The sequence below is a fragment of the Eumetopias jubatus genome, unplaced genomic scaffold (genome assembly GCF_037043125.1).
Source record: "Eumetopias jubatus isolate StellerSeaLion01/CBP00866 unplaced genomic scaffold, mEumJub1_p1.0 scaffold_4, whole genome shotgun sequence".
In the NCBI taxonomy this organism is placed as follows: domain Eukaryota; kingdom Metazoa; phylum Chordata; class Mammalia; order Carnivora; family Otariidae; genus Eumetopias; species Eumetopias jubatus.
Genome location: NW_028274810.1, coordinates 107,472,213 through 107,487,587, shown reverse-complemented (window position 1 = coordinate 107,487,587; position 15,375 = coordinate 107,472,213).

Below are 15,375 nucleotides of genomic sequence, written 5' to 3'. Positions count from 1 at the left end.
GAGAGGGAGAAAGGGAATCTTAACCAGGCTCCACACTCAGCACAAGCCCAATGTAGGGCTGGATCTCACCACCTGAGATCATGACCTGAGCCAAAGTCAAGTACACTCAACTATCTGAGCCACCCAGGCATCCCTGTACCATCACTTAAAACGATAGCCCAAGTTTATCCGAAATATAAAAATCTAGGTGCAAAATTATTTTCTTTCAACATTATGATTATATTATTTTATTGTTTTCTTGTTTCCAGTATCATTATTGACAAGTCTGATGTTAATTAAAATATTTTTCTTTTGTAAGAATCTCCGCCTAAAAGCTTTTGAGATATCATTTTTTCTTTTTATATTCTTAAATTTCACTACAGTGTGTCTAGTGCATGTGTTTTTTCTTTCTTTCATGTTTAACACTCAAGGAGCTGTTTTAGTCTGAGGTTGCTGATCCTTTATTCCAAGTCACTTTAAAAATATTCCCATCTTCCATTTATTTTTTTCCTTTACATGTCATTTTCATACTTGTTTTCATCCTTTGTATCACTCAATTTTTTTTCTTTTTTAAGTAGGCTCCACACCCAACATGGAGCCCAACACAGGGCTTGAACTCACGATGCTGAGGTCAAGACCTGAGCTGAGATCAAGAGTTGTACACTTAACTGGCTGAGCCACCCAGGTGCCCCGGCACTAGTCTTTTGAAAGAACTTATTTCCTATAGTTGGAATCACCTGATGTTAGGGCTGTGGCCATCAAGAAGGTGGTATAGAATACTCAGGGTTAACTAGGTTCTGGTGACTCCTAACATAACTCCACTGGACTGCATGCTGCTAGGATTGTGTTTGCGTGTATCAGCCTGCTCTGGGCTGAATTGTATCTCCCCTCGCCAACCCCAGAAGTCCTAGTCCCAGTACATCAGAATATGACCTAATTTGGAAATAAGATCATTGCAGATAGTTAAGATGAGGTCACACTGAAGTAGGGTGGACTCCAATTTGATGTCCTTGTAAGAAGATAGCCATCTGAAGACAGACACAGGGAGAAGATCATGGAAGATCAAGGCTGATATTGGAGTTATACAAGCCAAGGAATGCCAAAGACTGCCAGAAACCACCAGAAATTAGGAAGAGGCAAGAAAGGATTTCCTTATAGGTTTGAGAGAGAGCATGGCCGTGTTAACAGCTTGAATCTGTACTTTTACCTTCCAGAGTTGTGAAAAAAATATATACCTATTGCTTTAAGCCACATGGTTTGTGATACTCTGCTATGGCAGCCCCAGGTGGCCAATATATATTTTCACAGTAGTGAGGGCACAGGTAGCGATCTTCCCAAAGGCAGTGAGATGGGGGAGTTTCCCTCCATCCCCCTTCCACCAGGGCTCACTACCCCAGGGTTTCAGTTCTCTCCAAACCTTTCCTCTCCCAAGATAGTTCTCACAGCCCTTACTTTTGCCCTCCAGTGCCATATACTTTTTGTTTACTTCTGTGGTATGAAAGTAAGATCATGGACTCAGAATTTAGAATTAGACTGTGCTTCTAACCAAAAGTATACATGTAGAAAGGAAATGGGCTCCCAGTCAGACATTGGGAGGTCACCACACCTCAGTTTCTTTGTTCATCAAAATGATGTTCCTTTTACACACAGCTACAATCTAAGACAAACCCCCTTTCCGAAGAATGCCTTATGGTCAGTAGAGGTAATGTCTTGTGACATTTGTAAGGAGAAAGGAATCACTCAAGTAACAGGGGAGCGGGCTTCCTGACAGTAAGATCAGGAATAGGAGAACTTACATGACTTGCAGGGCCGGGGGTGGGGTTGGGGGGAAGCCGTCTTGGTAGACATAAATTAACACGCTTCAAAAAGACTGTTTGAAAGGGGACCTGATATTGTATCTTTAAAAGGGGAGAGTAGGGCGCCTGGGTGGCTCAGTTGGTTGAGCGACTGCCTTCGGCTCAGGTCATGATCCTGGAGTCCCGGGATCGAGTCCCGCATCGGGCTCCCTGCTCAGCGGGGAGTCTGCTTCTCCCTCTGACCCTCTTCCCTCTCGTGCTTTCTGTCATTCTCTCTCTCTCAAATAAATAAAATCTTAAAAAAAAATAAAAGGGGAGAGTATATTTTTTAAGATTGTATTTATTTATTTGAGGTGGGAAGGGGCAGAGGAAGAGGGAGAGTCTTTTTTTTTAATTTTGTTTACTTTAATAGGTAGTAATAGTCTCAAAAATCTTTCTCTTCAGATGTTTGATTCCCTTCCAAAACTTTTGGCCTTTGAGCTTGAACGTGGAGCTTTACTCCATCAAGAATATGATTTTTTTGTTGTAGTGCATTCTGAAGTTCTTCTGAAGAAAACTGAATCCAACCCATACCTCTGTGAAATCCAGTCTCTTTGTCAAAAGGTACAGTGCACTTTCATACATGGCCAAACTGTGCAAAGTGTAGGGAGAGAGAGTCTTAAGCAGACTCCACACTGAGTGTGGAGCCTGATGCGGGGCTTGATCTCACGACCCTGAGATCATGACCGGAGCTAAAACCAAGAGTCGGATGCTTAACCGACTGCGGCACCCAGGCGTCCAGGGGAATAATTTTTTTCAGGAAAACATTATAAAAATTTATCAGTTGTTGAGAATTTAACTTTCTCTTACAGGTAACATGACACGTTCTACAAATTATGAGGGCAGATCTTATTCACTGACATCTGAGGTAGTTATCTTCTATTCCTAGTTTGTTGAGTGTTTTCATCATGAAAATGTGTTAAATTTTGTCAGATGCTTTATCTGCCTTGTGATGATTATGTGGTTTTCCCCTTAATTTTGTGTATGTGGTGTTTTACATTGAACAATTTTCATATGTGGAACCACACTTGCATTCCAGGAGTAAATCCCATTGATCATTGTGTATAATCCTTTTATTATGCTTTTGAATTCAGTTTGCTAAAATTTTGTTGAGGATTTTTGCATGAATGTTCATAAAGGATATTGGCCTATAGTTTTATTTTCTTGTATTTTTTCTGGCTTTGGTATCAGGGTAACACTGGCCTCAGAATGAGTTATAAAGTGTACCCTCCTCAGTTTTTTATAAAAGTTGATCCTTGAGGGAGGATTGATATTAGTTTTTCTTTAAATGTTTGGTAGAATTCACCAGTGACACCATGAGGTCCAGGGCTTTCTTTGTCAGGAGATTTTTATTTTATATTTCATTTTAAAAAAATATTTGTTTCTGATTCAGTATTTATTAGTTATAGATTTTTTTTTAAAGATTTTATTTATTTATTTGACAGAGAGAGACACAGCGAGAGAGGGAACACAAGCAGGGGGAGTGGGAGAGGGAGAAGCAGGCTTCCCGCCGAGCAGGGAGCCCGATGCGGGGCTCGATCCCAGGACCCTGGGATCATGACCTGAGCCGAAGGCAGACGCTTAACGACTGAGCCACCCAGGCGCCCCTATTAGTTATAGATCTATTCAGATCAGAAAATTTTTATTTAGCCTTGGTAGGTTCCGAGTTTCCAGAAATTTCATTTCATCTAGGTTATCCAATTTGTTGGTATATAATTTTTCATAGTATTCTCCTATATTTTTTATGTAGAATTGGTAGTAATGCCCCAATTTTCATTTCTGATTTTAGTAATTTGAGTCTTCTCTCCTTTTTCCTTAGTCCATCTACCTAAAGGTTTGTCTCTCTTGTTAATCTTTCAAAGAAACATGTTTAATTTTCTCTATTGTTTTTCTACTCTGTGTTTCATTTGTCTGCTCTAATTTTTATTATTTCCTTCTCCAGAGCTAGTTTTGGGTTTAGTTTTGGTTCTTGTCTTATTCTTTCTGGTTTGTAATTTGGAGACTTTGTTTTCTAATGTAAGCATTTATAGCTATAAATCTCTCCCTTAACACTGCCTTCATTATGTCCCATAAGTTTTGGTATTCTTTTACATTCATTCATCTTTAAGTATTTGCCAATTTCTCTTGTGATTTCTTCTTTTATCCATTGGTTATTTAACAGTATGTTGTTTAATTTCCACAAATTAATTAATTTTCCAGTTTTACTTCTGTTACTGATTTCTAACTTTATTCTATTGAGGTCAGAGAAGATAACTTTGAATATCTACCTTTTAAAATCGATTGAGATTTTAATTTTTTTAAAAGATTTTATTTATTTGACAGAGAGAGACACAGCAAGAGAGGGAACACAAGCAGGAGGAGTGGGAGAGGGAGAAGCAGATTTCCCGCCGAGCAGAGAGCCTGATGCGGGACTCGATCCCAGGACCGTGGGATCATGACCTGAGCCGAAGGCAGACGCTTAACGACTGAGCCACCCAGGCGCCCCTAAAATCTATTGAGATTTAATTTGTGTTCTAACATATAGTCTATCTTGGAAAATGTCCCATGTACACTTGAGAACATGTAGTTTTGTTGGGTAGAGCGTTCTATATATGTCTGTTAGATCTAGCTGGTATTTTTGTTTTTAAATCCTCTACTTTACTTATCTTCTTTCTGTTCTATCCATTATTGAAAGTAGGGTATTGAAGTCTCCAACTATTATTGTACCACTGTCTATTTCTCCCTTTAATTCTGTCAGCTTTTGCTTCATATATTTGATGGGTCTGTTGTTAGGTGCATAAATGTTTATAACTCTTATAACTTGTTTCTGTATTTAACCTTTTATTAATGTTAATATATTAATAATGTCCTTCTATGCCTCTTGTAAACTTTTTTTGACTTAGTCTGTTTTGTCTGATATTAGTATAGTCATCTGCTATCTTTTGATTACTATTTGCATGGAGTATCTTTTTCCATCCTTTCACTTCCATCTATTTGTATCTTTGGATCTAAAATGAACCCTTGTAAGTAGCATATAGTTTGATCATGTATTTTTATCCATTCTGCCAATCTTTGTCCTTTGATTGGAGAATGTAATCCATTCAGATTTAAGTAACTATTGATAAAGAAGGACTTCTGTCATTTTGCTAATTATTTTCTATGCCTTATAGCTTTTTTGTCCCTCATTTTCTGTATTACTTCTTCTTTTGTGTGTTTATCTTTTGTAGTAAAATCCCTTTCTCACTTCCTATTGCATATATTTTATAGCTATTTGTTGTTACCATCGGAATTACATTTAATATCTTGAAGTTATAACACTCTAATTTGAATTTACACCAGTTAAACCTCAATAAAAGAAAAGCTCTGCTCTTTTACAGCTCTATCCCATCCCTTTTGGTTGTCAGTATCACAAAGTTACATCTTCATACACTGTGTGCCTCAAAACATGAACTAATAATTATTTTAAATGCACTGAACTCTTAAATTACACAGAAAACAAAATTTAGAGTTTAAAACCAAAGGAACAATACTAGCTTTGAGACTAATACCTGAGTTTGTAAAAAAAAAAAAAATTAGGTTCTTGAATCACGTGGAAAGCAAAAAGTAGAGTTACAAACCATTGTTACAATACTAGCTTTTATAATTGCCCATGTATTTATCTTTACTGAAATATTTATTTCTTCGTGACTTCAAGTTACTGTCTAGTGCCCCTTCATTTCACCCTGCAGGACTCCCTTCAGCATTTCTTGTAGAGCAGGTCTAGTAGTAACAAACCCCCTCAAGCTTTTGTGTATCTGGGAATGTTTTAATTTTACTTCACTTTTGGACTGTTTGCCAGATATAGGGTTCTTAGATGACATTTTTTTTTTCTTTTAGCACCTTGAATATATTGGCCCACTGCCCTCTGGGCTCCAAAGTTTCTGATGAGAAATCTGCTGGTAATCTTACTGAGGATCTCTTGTACACAATGAGTCACTTCTCTTCTGCTCCTTTCAAGATTCTCTTCACCCAGCCAGAATTACTCTGATTATTATTTCCCAACGAACACAGAAGGCATCACAGGCTCCCTCCACCGCTGCAGCCCTGACTGCCTCCCTGCCTGAGACCAGTCCCTTGTTGGGGCACTGAAACCCATCTCTGCTCCGTCCAGTCCACCTGTTCCAGCAACTACCAGGAGGGTTTCTAGAAGTGGGGTGGGAGTAGGGGGGAGTTGTCCAATGGAGTGAGTGGTTAGGTAAGATGATTGCCATAGAACTGACCAACTGACCAAAATGGTCATTCGGGTAATGTCTGATTCCTGCCCTTGGAAACTACTGCCCTTTCTTTTTGACTTGTTGACTTTTACTTGTAGGGGAAACACATTCATGGAAATCCGAAAATATGCAGCTCTTTCTCACTTCCCTTCCTCATTTCACTTAGCCCACCTGCTGGATGGTGGGAGATTTGCTGGGCAGACCCCGAGGTAGGGCTTAAGTAGATTACCGCGGCTCCCCGACTCAGCCCGGCTCCCTGGCTCCTGAGCCTGGCCGGGCTCCCCAGCCCCACGCTTTACCTCCACCTTCTCTCCGGTGTACTGGGGCTGGGACTCGCGGGACCTGTCGGAGGTGACCTGGCCCTCCGCGTCTCCACCCTGGAAGCCCGCCCCATTCTGGCCAAAGCTACGGAGCCCCATAACAGACCTGGGCCTGCCCTACCCGCGTCGATCTGGGGACTTGGCCGCACCCCGATTCCTGCACCGCCCCTAGGTAACACTAACCCTAGCCTGAACCCGCTCTGGCGGCGAGGGGAACTCGGCTACTGGTCCTCTTCTCGGCCCGCTGTCCACCTCCAGGTCTCCTCCGAGTCTCCTATGTTCCTGTGTCTCTGGTTCTTTAATTGCCCCCAGTAAACAGGGCGGCCATGGATGTTTATCCTCCACCGTCCCCTCAAAGGTAGCAGCCACGGATCCTGCCCGTCCTGAGTCCCGGATAAACAAAGCCCCGGGAGTTTCTCTCCGTCCCGTGCCCGCTAGAAGAAAGGCCCCGAGATAGGGGCCTGTTGTCCGCCGTCCCTTCTCATCCTCTGCCCCCAATAAACATGGCGGTGTGTCCTTGTCCGTCCCGTGCCCCCAACAAACATGGCCCAAAATACCTTCCGCCGGAAGTCTGGCGCGACGGCTGCTGGGTCAGCTTTCTAGTTCGTGCTTTTGGTGGGAGACAGAAAAGTCGAACTAACACCAGTAAAGATCATCTCCGCAGGTTTTAACGAAGTCATTGCGATTGGTTTGATTGTTCCCAGCCTCCCCAGCTGCACGTTGTAATCTCAGAATTACATCTACAGGTGACGAAACTCCACGGTGTTGATTCCAACTGGTTTCAGTCTTAGAGGCAGTCATACTTGCAAGGTCTAGGGTCTCTTTATATTGCCCCTCTGTGCGAACTGCATTTTTAGTGCCGTGATCAGGAACAACTAAGGATAGCCTGAAACATTTAACAATGTACATATCGTGGTGTGTGACAAAAGGGCAAAAGAAAGTGGATTACTAACCCTAACCTTTGGGCAGCTACACCAGTTATGTCATGAATTTGCTAACTGGATGGGAGGGACAAACCAGAACGTCCCTGAGGCTCTGGGAAAAGCCCAGGGGCTTCTGGCATGTGGACCAGGCTCTTCTCTGGCGGCCCTTAGATGACTCCAACAACTAGGCAAGTTAGTGAATTAAAGGGAGTGTTCAGAATAGTTTGGAAGGAGGTTGGTATTGGTGAGTATTTTGCCCAGGACCATGTGAGGACAGGCGAGATGAGAGGGACCAGGAGGCTGAATGGTAGGAAAGGGAAGTGGGAGGAGGGAAGTGCAGGTGCCTCGCCTCTGTGCTGCCTCACCTGGCTCTGATTTACCCTCCAAGGATGCAGACCTGCTTCCTCTTGCTCTGTGCTCCAGGCTGAGATGAACTTCAAAGACTGTGTCCCTCTCCTTGATGGAGTGGTGCCTTCTAGGTCCTGCTCAGTGGGGCTTCTACAGGGACATAATGCAGGAGACCTGCAGGAAGCTAGTCTTGCAGGGTAAAAACTGCCCTGCAAATCTTAAATGCGTCTTAGCTTCATTCTCTCTAAGCATAACTGTGGGTTCTGAAGCTGAGTGATGTTTGGACTCAGGATCCATCAAGGCTTAAGACAAGAGAGGGCCTCATCTCTCAGACAGTTTAGCACACTGGGAAGACCATGGATTTGAAGTCAGACCTGGGATGGGGTCAGTTCTGTACTTAGAATCTTGTTCAAGACATTTAAATTCTCTGAGCCTTGGCTTCTTTTTTTTTTTTTTTTTTAAGATTTTATTTATTTGAGAGAGAGTGAGCGAGCGAGAGAGCATGAGTAGGGGGAGAGGCAGATGGAGAAGGAGAGGCAGACTTCCCTGCTGAGCAGGGAGCCTGATGTGGGGCTCGATCCCAGGACCCTGGGATCATGACCTGAGCCGAAGGTAGCCGCCTAACTGACTGAGCCACCCAGGGGCCCCTGAGCCTTTGTTTCTATTAAGAAGAGAATAATTCCTTATAGAGTTGTTTAAATTAAATGAGACAAGTATATTAAGTTCCTAGTTGAATACCTAGTACCTTGTAGTGAATTAAAAAAAAAAAAGTTGTTTCCTTTTCTCCATTGTTAAGGAGAGTTTGAAATGGGCTGTCTTCTTTTGGGATCCCTGATTTTACACTTTCTTCCTCTTTGAGCTCCTCTGATAACCAGCCTAAACACTCCAATTCCAGGACTCCTTCAAAGGTCCAGCATGAAACCCACACCCAGTATCAGCTGATTTGTAGCATCACCATTGTTTTATCTGGGATTCTTGATTGTGTGGAAATATTGGGAAACTTGCAGAATCAAGGGAGATGGTGTAGGAAACAAGGATGCTTTGGAAGAACAGGGGCAGCAGGCTCCACATAGCTGGAACTGTCTGCTCTGCTAAGTGAAATTTCTACCAATGTCCCCTCTGCCTTTCTCTGATTCACACACATAGGTCACATATGTTCTCCCTGACTGGACTGTGACAGGGTGAGGAAGCTTACGACTCAGCTGCCCAAGAGGAAACCTTGAATTAATGTTCCTCCAAGATTACACACAGTGGGGCTGAGGCAGTTCCCCCAAAAGAACCTGGGTGCCACTAAGAAGGAGGCAGGTGTTGGAGAGCTAAAAACCAGCAAATGCCAACCATGTGAGGCACCTTTATCCAAGTACTGTGCCAAGCTCTTCACATAATCTCACTTAATTCTTGCAACAAACCAAAGAAGGTGGGTACAACTACTCCCCCCACTTTACCGATGAAGAACTGGATGATCAGAGAGGTTAAGTACCTTCTTTAAAGTTACACAGTAAATATTGGAGCTGAGATTTGAATGCAGACATTCCCACCTTCACAGTAGTGCCCTTGACCACTGCACCATACTCCTTTTCTGCTTTCCCACTGAGGAAAGGAGACACAAGTTTGTTATTTCTCTATACCTAAATATTACTTTTAACCCACTATGTGAGCCTGTACCCTGGACTGTTAAAATTATGGCTTCTCTAGAAGTCCCTGTCTCTAACAACATGCCTTTGTAAACCTAGAGACTGGCACTGGTGCAGGTATGTTCTGTGTGCCCAAGATACATCATTTACTTTCCCAAGAGAAGGAATCCCATGTTCTGACCTGGTCATCTCAGCTTACTAGCAAAAACACTGACTGTAAATAAAAATTATGTCTAATTTGGGAGGTTTAAAAACCAAAGAGAAATAAAGTCAAGATAGGAATAGCAGATGAGTCAGGAAGGGGTGAATAGAACTGGAGTATTCAAAGTTCTTTATGTCATTCAGAAGGAAGGTAAAAATATTGACAAACCTAAGACTTATATATACTAAGAAGGCATGTTAAAATTTCAAGATTAACCATAAGAGCATAGAAATAGTGTAGTTTCCAAGCTTGTAGACAGAGAAACACTGAAAGAAAGAAAAAACCCTAATCAATTCAAAGTAAGGTGAGAAATGAGAAAAAGTGATAAAAAAGCAGGATACAAGTCATAAAAGTATCGGTAGGTTAAGTTTTCCTGTTATAAGGCAAAGATTGCCAGACTGGATTTGTTTTTAATCAGGCTATATGGAGACCTATGTAAAACCTGAGGACACAAAGTTTAAAGTAAGAAGATGGAAAAAAGAAAGTTATTGAAGCTGTATAACTATGATGAAGTATAAACTTTAAGATCAAGGTCATTACTATAGATAACAGAATGCCATTACATAATTCTGTAACGTTTATTTAACCAGGAAGAAAAAAATATTTTATTTATTTAAAGATTTTATTTATTTGAGAGAGAGAGAATGAGAGATAGAGAGCACGAGAGGGAAGTGTGTCAGAGGGAGAAGCAGACTCCCTGCTGAGCAGGGAGCCCGATGCCGGACTCAATCCTGGGACTCCAGGATCATGACCCGAGCTGAAGGCAGTCGCTTAACCAACTGAGCCACCCAGGCGCCCAAGAAAAAAAATATATCAAATTTACAGTTTCAAAATACTTCAAAATTATAGAATCATAAAGAGCAATATACATCGGGTGCCTGGGTGGCTCGGTTGGTTGGGCGATTGCCTTCGGCTCATGTCATGGTCCTGGAGTCCCGGGATCGAGTCCCACATTGGGCTCCCTGCTCAGTGGGGAGGGGCGGCGGGGTCTGCTTCTCCCTTTGACCCTGTTCCCTCTCGTGCTCTCTGTCTCTCATTCTCTCTCAAATAAATAAATAAAATCTTTTAAAAAAAAGTAATACACATATTCACCATTATAGAAGGGTGTTATATGCCTCTTTCAATAATTGATAGACCAGACCAAAAAAAAAAAAAAAAAAATCTAAGGATTGAGTCTTTTTCCCAGCTGACACCAACTATGTGGTGTCTTCTCCAACACCAGCTAGAGTCCTATAATTCAACTTAATTTTGACACTAACTACCAGAGGTAGAGCAGACCACACAGGTTAAGGGCTCACCCACAAGACTGCCCACACTTCAGACACTGGTCGCAAGCATCAAGTGCCAAGGATACTCACTTTTGTGTGACTGAGATATCAAATCAGGGGTTCCCACAACCCCTGCCCCCAAGCTCAACAATTTGCTAGAAGGACTTTACAGAACCCAGGAAAATACTAACTTATGATTGCAATTTATTACAAAAGATACAAATCAAGAGCTAGATGAGGAGGTAAGTAGGGTAAGCCTGATAGGGTCCCAAGTACAGAAGCTCCTGTCTCTATGGATTTGGGGTGCATCACCTCCCAGCACATAGATGTGTTCATTAACTTCAAAGCTACCCAAACCCCCTCCTTTAGGGGTTTTCATGGAGGTTTCAATATGTAGGCATGGTTGTGTTCATTGATGATTAGCTCAATCTCTAGCCCCTAACCCCTCCCTGGAGGTTGGGAGATGGGGCTGAAAGGTATAAACTTTTTTTTTTTTTTTAAGATTTTATTTATTTATTTATTTGACAGAGAGAGACACAGCAAGAGAGGGAACACAAGCAGGGGGAGTGGGAGAGGGAGAAACAGGCTTCCCACGGAACAGGGAGCCTGATGCAGGGCTCGATCCCAGGACCATGGGATCATGACCTAAGCCAAAGGCAGACGCTTAACGACTGAGCCACTCAGGTGCCCTGAAAGGTGTAAACTTCTAATCAAGGCTTAGAATTTCTATTGACCAGCCCTCATCTTGAAGCTATCTATGTGGCCACAATGCTCCTATCATCCTTATCACTTAGGAAATTCCAAGGGTTTTAGGAACTCTGTGCCGTGAACCAGGGACAAAAATAAAATATTTTTCTTATATCATATTTTTTAGATGAGTTGTGTTCCACTTTGAATCCTAATAGCAATTAAACAATAACATATGCAGGATTAATTACAAAAAATGTGAAAGGTCTTTAGGGACAAAGTTTTGAAACTTTATTGAAAAATATAGAAAAGATGTAAATAAATGAGAGGTATTCCAGGTTCATGTTAGATTCACGATTATTTAATATGGAGAGTCAATTCTCACAAAATCCTTTATAGAATTAATTCCAACAAAATCCCAAAGCAGTTTTTAATGGAAACTGACAAGCCAATTTGAAAATGTGTATGGAAAAACAAAGGTCCAAGCATAGTTGAGGTGCCCTTGAAGTAAAAGAACAGGGTGGGGGGATTTACTTTATCTGTATTAGACTTATTGTATATTTTTTAATTTTAAAATTTAAATTCAATTTAATTAACATATAGTGTATTATTAGTTTCAGAGGTAGACTTCAGTGATTCATCATTTGCATATAACACACAGAGCTCATTCCATCAAGCGCCCTCCTTCATGCCCTCACCCAGTCACCCCATCCCCCCACGCATCTCCCCTCCAACCAACCTATTTCCTATAGTTGAGTCTCTTATGGTTTGTCTCCGTTTTCGTCTTATTTTTCCTTCCCTTCCCCTATGTTCATCTATTTTGTTTCTTAAATTCCACATATGCGTGAAATCATATATTTGTCTTTCTCTGTCTTATTTTGCTTAGCAGCATACCCTCTAGTTCCATCCACATCATTGTAAATGTCAAGATTTCATTCTTTTTGATGGCTGAGTAGTATCCCATTGTATATATAGACCACATCTTCTTTATCCATTCCTCTGTTGATGGACATTTAGGTTCTTTACATAGTTTGGCTATTGTGGACATTGTTGCTATAAACACTAGGGTGCATGTGCCCTACGAATCACTGTTTGTATCCTTTGGATAAATACTTAACAGTGCAATTTCTGGGTTGTAGGGTGCTCTAGTTTTAACTTTTTGAGGAGCCTCCATACTGTCTTCCAGGGTGGCTGCACCAATTTGCTTTCCCATCAGTGTTAAGAGGGTTCCCCTTTCTCCACATCCTCGCCAACATCTGTTGTTTCCTGAGTTGTTAATTTTAGCCATTCTGACCCGTGTGAGGTGGTATCTTATTGTGATTCTGACTTGTATTTCCCTGAGGCCAAGTGATACTGAGCATTTTTTCATGTGTCTGTTTGTCATTTGTATGTCTTCTTTGGAGAAATGTCTTTTCATGTCTTCTGCCCATTTCTCGACTGGATTGTTTGCTTAGGTGTTGAGTTTGATAAGTGTTTTATAGATTTTGGATACTAGCCCTTTATCTGATATGTCATTTGCAAATATCTTCTCCCATTCTGTCAGTTGTCTTTTGGTTTTGCTGTTTTTTTTGCTGTGCAAAAGCTTTTTCTCTTGATGAAGTCCCAAAAATTCATTTTTGCTTTTGTTTCCCTCGCCTTTAGAGACATGTCTAGCAAGAAGTTGCCGCAGCTGAGGTCAGAAAGGTTCTGCCTGTGTTCTCCTCTAGGATTTTGATGGATTCCTGTCTCACATTGAGGTTTTTCATCCATTTTGAATTTATTTTGGAGTATGGTGTAAGAAAGTGGTCCAGTTTCATTCTTCTGCATGTGGCTGTCCAATTTTCCCAACTCCATTTGTTGAAGAGACCGTCTTTTTTCCAGTGGATATTCTTTCCTGCTTTGTTGAAGATTAGTTGACCATAGAGTTGAGGGTCCATTTCTGGGTTCTCTATTCTGTTCCATTGATCTATGTGTCTGTTTTTGTGCCATTACCATACTGTCTTGATGATTACAGCTTTGTAATACAGTTTGAAGTCCAGAATTGTGATGCTTCCCACTTTGGTTTTTCTTTTTCAACATTCCTTTGGCTATTTGGGGTCTTTTCTGGTTCCATACAAATTTTAGTGTTGTTTGTTCCAGATCTGTGAAAAATGTTGATGGTATTTTGATAGGGATTGCATTGAATGTGTAGATTGCTCTAGGTAGCATAGACATTTTAACAATATTTGTTCTTCCAATCCATGAGCATGGAATGTTTTTCCATTTCTTTGTGTCTTCCTCGATTTCTTTCATAAGTGTTCTATAGTTTTCAGAGTACAGATCCTTTCCCTCTTTGGTTAGGTTTATTCCTAGCTCTCTTATGGTTTTTGGTGCAGTTGTAAATGGGATTGATTGTTGGATTTCTCTTTCTTCTGCCTCATTGTTAATGTATAGAAATATGACTGACTTCTGTGCATTGATTTTATATCCTGTGACTTTGCTGAATTCCTGTATCAGTCCTAGTAATTTTTTTGTGGAGTCTTTGGGTTTTCTACATAGAGAATCATGTCATCTGTGAAGAGTGAGAGTTTGATTTCTTTGCTGATTTGAATGCCTTTTATTTCTTTTTGTTGTCTGATTGCTGAGGCTAGAACTTCCAGTACTCTGTTGAACAGCAGTGGTGATAATGGACATCCCTGTATATCAGACTTATTGTAAAGATTGGCAGTTAAGCAGAGTGGCATTACTGTGAGGCTATACAAAAGGCCTAATGGAAGACAGTGTAGAGCTCTGAAATACATCCATGCATATGTGGAAATGAACTTCAAACAGAGGCGCATTGCAGACTTGAATTCCACAAATGGAGTTAGAAAAGTTGATTATCCATATTTTAAAAAATAAAACAAACTCCTATTTTACAAAAGACACAAAAATCACTTCCAGACAAAAAATTTGAATGATCCCAGCTTAACAAAAGGTTCTTAAGACACAAAAGGGGAAGATAAAAAGATTGATACATTCAACAATGTTCAAAATAAGAATCTCTTGGGCGCCTGGGTGGCTCAGTTGGTTAAGCGACTGCCTTCGGCTCAGGTCATGATCCTGGAGTCCCAGGATTGAGTCCTGCATCTCGGGGGGGAGTCTGCTTCTCCCTCTGACCCTCTTCCCTCTCGTGCTGTCTACCATTCTCTCTCTCAAATAAATAAAATCTTTAAAAAACAAAAACAAAAACAAAATAAGAATCTCTTTTCATCAAAGTATACTATAATGAAAATGAAAGAACCCTACAACTTCGCTTTTCCACTCCTAGATAGATCTTAGAGAAATACCTGAACATCGGTGACATCCAAGAATATGCCTAGTACGTTTATAACAGCAAAAACAAAAACAAAAAAGTGGAAGAAACGAATGTTTATTGTTGGGTTTCCTTATACAGTAGAATATTATCACCAGTGAAGACAGTGAACTACAACGGTACACAGCAACATGTGTAACCCTCACAAACTTATTGAGAAAAACAAGCTTAAGAACACATATAGGATGATTTAATGTATGTAAAGTTCAAAACATGCAAAACTAAACAGTATTATTTAGAGATACATATTTGTTATTTTTAAAAAAGATTTTATTTATTTGTCAGAGAGTGAGTGAGAGAGAGCACAAGCAGGGGTAGTGGCAGGCAGAGGGAGAAACAGGCTCCCCGCTGAGCAAGGAGCCTGATACAGGACTTGATCCCAGCACCCTGGGACCATGACCTGAGATGAAGGCAGCTGCTTAACTGAGTCACCCAGGCATCCCAATATTTATGTTATGTACGCACACATAAGTCCTGAAAGACATTGATAATGCTCTGTTTCTTCAACTGGGTGGTAGTTACATGCATTTTTTATTTTTATCTTCAAATACATTTATTTATACAGTTAATCTTCATTATTATGGATTCCGTATTTGCAAATTCACCTGGTTGCTAAAATTTACTTGTAACCCCC